Source organism: Styela clava, unplaced genomic scaffold (assembly GCF_964204865.1).
Source record: "Styela clava unplaced genomic scaffold, kaStyClav1.hap1.2 HAP1_SCAFFOLD_18, whole genome shotgun sequence".
Classification (NCBI taxonomy): Eukaryota; Metazoa; Chordata; class Ascidiacea; order Stolidobranchia; family Styelidae; genus Styela; species Styela clava.
In genome coordinates, this window is record NW_027556465.1 from 320,001 (window position 1) to 325,000 (window position 5,000).

Sequence of the window (5,000 nt, forward strand, 5' to 3'; positions counted from 1 at the left end):
TACTGGGAATTCCTCGTTCAAGGGAAACAATTGCAAGTCCATATCCCAATCACGAATGAGGTTCAACGGGTTACCCGGACCTTTCGGCCTAGGTTAGACACTCGCTGCTTCACTCAGTGTAGCGCGCGTGCGGCCCCGGACATCTAAGGGCATCACAGACCTGTTATTGCTCAATCTCGTGTGGCTAAACGCCACTAGTCCCTCTAAGAAGTTAGACGCCGACCGAGAAGGTCGCGTAACTATTTAGCATGCCAGAGTCTCGTTCGTTATCGGAATTAACCAGACAAATCGCTCCACCAACTAAGAACGGCCATGCACCACCACCCACAGAATCAAGAAAGAGCTCTCAATCTGTCAATCCTACCTGTGTCCGGGCCGGGTGAGTTTCCCCGTGTTGAGTCAAATTAAGCCGCAGGCTCCACTCCTGGTGGTGCCCTTCCGTCAATTCCTTTAAGTTTCAGCTTTGCAACCATACTTCCCCCGGAACCCAAAGACTTTGGTTTCCCGGAAGCTGCCGGAAAGGTCGTCATGGTAACGCCTCCCGATCGCTAGTTGGCATCGTTTATAGTCAGAACTAGGACGGTATCTGATCGTCTTCGAACCTCTGACTTTCGCTCTTGATTAAAGAAAACATTCTTGGCGAATGCTTTCGCAGTAGTTCGTCTTCCGCCGATCCAAGAATTTCACCTCTAACGGCAGAGTACGGACGCCCCCGTCTGTCCCTCTTAATCATTACCTCGTGCTCCGAAAACCAACAAAATAGAACCGAGGTCCTATTCCATTATTCCATGCAACACTATGCAGGCGAACAGCCTGCTTTGAACACTCTAATTTTTTCAAAGTAAACTTATCGGCCACCGCCGACACTCAGTCAAGAGCACCGACGGAGAACCGAAGGTGAGGCGAACGCAACCAGTGACACGCCTTGCGACGGACCGGCGGCGCTCGCCCAAAATCCAACTACGAGCTTTTCAACCGCAACAACTTTAGCATACACTGTTGGAGCTGGAATTACCGCGGCTGCTGGCACCAGACTTGCCCTCCAATGGATACTCGTTAAGAGTTTTAGGATGTACTCATTCCAATTACAGGGCCTCGTTAGAGTCCTGTATTGTTATTTTTCGTCACTACCTCCCCGTGTCGGGAATGGGTAATTTGCGCGCCTGCTGCCTTCCTTGGATGTGGTAGCCGTTTCTCAGGCTCCCTCTCCGGAATCGAACCCTGATTCCCCGTTACCCGTTATCACAAAGGTAGGCACGTAGCGTACCTTCGACAGACACTTGAATGATACGTCGTCGGTGCAGAGACCGTACGATCCGCGTGGTTATCCAGAGTCATCAAACGTCACAGGACGAACCCGGTCGGTTTTGATCTGATAAAAGCGCGCCTCCCGAAGTCGGCGCTTAATGCATGTATTAGCTCTAGAATTACCACAGTTATCCACTTCGCTTACGAGACCAAATAAACCAAGACTGATTTAATGAGCCATTCGCAGTTTCGCTTTACGAGAACTCGTACTTGCACCTGCATGGCTTAATCTTTGAGACAAGCATATCACTACTGGCAGGATCAACCAGATAGCTGCGACAGCTGCGCTCGGCCCTTGCTGGGCCGCCCGGCGCGTGCTCGTCGCATTCGTTTAAGACCGAGGCGATCGCCTGCGGCCGTACTCAGCTTCGACAGTCGCTGGCCGCGACGTCCACGCTCTCGCCGGCAGTGCCAGGCGGAGCGATTTGCGTTTTTTCTTTGCTCGCCCTCTCTCGGGCTCGATCCATTCAGTTTCGCACAAACAAGAGCTCTGCCGGCCGCCTGCAGCGGTGCCTAAAACCCGGGCATAACAATGCGACCGTTCTGCTAGGCCGACAAGCGCTCAAGCCAGACGCTCGATCGAACGCCCCCTACATATTAGTCGAGACAACGGCTCGCTCATTAGCATCGCGTTTGTACTTTAACTTTTTTCGGCTCGGCTTCTTTCGACGCCGATGCCGGCGACGCAGCACTCTCTCGCCCGCCAGCCACCGAGAAAAGGGTGCGCTCCGACCGGCCCCGCACCGCTCTTTCTTGGCTCATTCGAAATTACTGTCTTTCGCTCTGACATGCCTTACCTAGGGTTAGGTTAGTATGCTTGCACGTTTGTACTTTAACTTTTTTTGGCTCGGCTTCTTTCGACGCCGATGCCGGCGACGCAGCACTCTCTCGCCCGCCAGCCACCGAGAAAAGGGTGCGCTCCGACCGGCCCCGCACCGCTCTTTCATGGCTCATTCGAAATTACTGTCTTTCGCTCTGACATGCCTTACCTAGGGTTAGGTTAGTATGCTTGCACGTTTGTACTTTAACTTTTTTTGGCTCGGCTTCTTTCGACGCCGATGCCGGCGACGCAGCACTTTCTCGCCCTCCAGCCACCGAGAAAAGGGTGCGCTCCGACCGGCCCCGCACCGCTCTTTCTTGGCTCATTCGAAATTACTGTCTTTCGCTCTGACATGCCTTACCTAGGGTTAGGTTAGTATGCTTGCACGTTTGTACTTTAACTTTTTTCGGCTCGGCTTCTTTCGACGCCGATGCCGGCGACGCAGCACTCTCTCGCCCGCCAGCCACCGAGAAAAGGGTGCGCTCCGACCGGCCCCGCACCGCTCTTTCATGGCTCATTCGAAATTACTGTCTTTCGCTCTGACATGCCTTACCTAGGGTTAGGTTAGTATGCTTGCACGTTTGTACTTTAACTTTTTTTGGCTCGGCTTCTTTCGACGCCGATGCCGGCGACGCAGCACTCTCTCGCCCGCCAGCCACCGAGAAAAGGGTGCGCTCCGACCGGCCCCGCACCGCTCTTTCATGGCTCATTCGAGTTTACTGTCTTTCGCTCTGACATGCCTTACCTAGGGTTAGGTTAGTATGCTTGCACGTTTGTACTTTAACTTTTTTCGGCTCGGCTTCTTTCGACGCCGATGCCGGCGACGCAGCACTCTCTCGCCCGCCAGCCACCGAGAAAAGGGTGCGCTCCGACCGGCCCCGCACCGCTCTTTCTTGGCTCATTCGAAATTACTGTCTTTCGCTCTGACATGCCTTACCTAGGGTTAGGTTAGTATGCTTGCACGTTTGTACTTTAACTTTTTTCGGCTCGGCTTTTTTCGACGCCGATGCCGGCGACGCAGCACTCTCTCGCCCGCCAGCCACCGAGAAAAGGGTGCGCTCCGACCGGCCCCGCACCGCTCTTTCATGGCTCATTCGAGTTTACTGTCTTTCGCTCTGACATGCCTTACCTAGGGTTAGGTTAGTATGCTTGCACGTTTGTACTTTAACTTTTTTCGGCTCGGCTTCTTCCGACGCCGATGCCGGCGACGCAGCACTCTCTCGCCCGCCAGCCACCGAGAAAAGGGTGCGCTCCGACCGGCCCCGCACCGCTCTTTCTTGGGTCATTCGAAATTACTGTCTTTCGCTCTGACATGCCTTACCTAGGGTTAGGTTAGTATGCTTGCACGTTTGTACTTTAACTTTTTTCGGCTCGGCTTCTTTCGACGCCGATGCCGGCGACGCAGCACTCTCTCGCCCGCCAGCCACCGAGAAAAGGGTGCGCTCCGACCGGCCCCGCACCGCTCTTTCTTGGCTCATTCGAAATTACTGTCTTTCGCTCTGACATGCCTTACCTAGGGTTAGGTTAGTATGCTTGCACGTTTGTACTTTAACTTTTTTTGGCTCGGCTTCTTTCGACGCCGATGCCGGCGACGCAGCACTTTCTCGCCCGCCAGCCACCGAGAAAAGGGTGCGCTCCGACCGGCCCCGCACCGCTCTTTCTTGGCTCATTCGAAATTACTGTCTTTCGCTCTGACATGCCTTACCTAGGGTTAGGTTAGTATGCTTGCACGTTTGTACTTTAACTTTTTTCGGCTCGGCTTCTTTCGACGCCGATGCCGGCGACGCAGCACTCTCTCGCCCGCCAGCCACCGAGAAAAGGGTGCGCTCCGACCGGCCCCGCACCGCTCTTTCATGGCTCATTCGAAATTACTGTCTTTCGCTCTGACATGCCTTACCTAGGGTTAGGTTAGTATGCTTGCACGTTTGTACTTTAACTTTTTTTGGCTCGGCTTCTTTCGACGCCGATGCCGGCGACGCAGCACTCTCTCGCCCGCCAGCCACCGAGAAAAGGGTGCGCTCCGACCGGCCCCGCACCGCTCTTTCATGGCTCATTCGAGTTTACTGTCTTTCGCTCTGACATGCCTTACCTAGGGTTAGGTTAGTATGCTTGCACGTTTGTACTTTAACTTTTTTCGGCTTGGCTTCTTTCGACGCCGATGCCGGCGACGCAGCACTCTCTCGCCCGCCAGCCACCGAGAAAAGGGTGCGCTCCGACCGGCCCCGCACCGCTCTTTCTTGGCTCATTCGAAATTACTGTCTTTCGCTCTGACATGCCTTACCTAGGGTTAGGTTAGTATGCTTGCACGTTTGTACTTTAACTTTTTTCGGCTCGGCTTTTTTCGACGCCGATGCCGGCGACGCAGCACTCTCTCGCCCGCCAGCCACCGAGAAAAGGGTGCGCTCCGAACGGCCCCGCACCGCTCTTTCATGGCTCATTCGAGTTTACTGTCTTTCGCTCTGACATGCCTTACCTAGGGTTAGGTTAGTATGCTTGCACGTTTGTACTTTAACTTTTTTCGGCTCGGCTTCTTCCGACGCCGATGCCGGCGACGCAGCACTCTCTCGCCCGCCAGCCACCGAGAAAAGGGTGCGCTCCGACCGGCCCCGCACCGCTCTTTCTTGGCTCATTCGAAATTACTGTCTTTCGCTCTGACATGCCTTACCTAGGGTTAGGTTAGTATGCTTGCACGTTTGTACTTTAACTTTTTTCGGCTCGGCTTCTTTCGACGCCGATGCCGGCGACGCAGCACTCTCTCGCCCGCCAGCCACCGAGAAAAGGGTGCGCTCCGACCGGCCCCGCACCGCTCTTTCTTGGCTCATTCGAAATTACTGTCTTTCGCTCTGACATGCCTTACCTAGGGTTAGGTTAG

The 5,000-nt window shown here is 54.4% G+C and overlaps 1 non-coding gene across 1 annotated transcript in view; it reads right to left on the reverse strand.

The window, feature by feature from the left end:
• The window catches only part of LOC144418573 (small subunit ribosomal RNA), a 1,798-nt gene extending 218 nt beyond the window's left edge, over positions 1-1,580 (reverse strand). The window contains exon 1 of the ribosomal RNA XR_013473563.1: positions 1-1,580. This exon is cut by the window's left edge and continues 218 nt beyond it. This is a non-coding gene — a ribosomal RNA (small subunit ribosomal RNA).
• Positions 1,581-5,000: the final 3,420 nt, after the last annotated feature.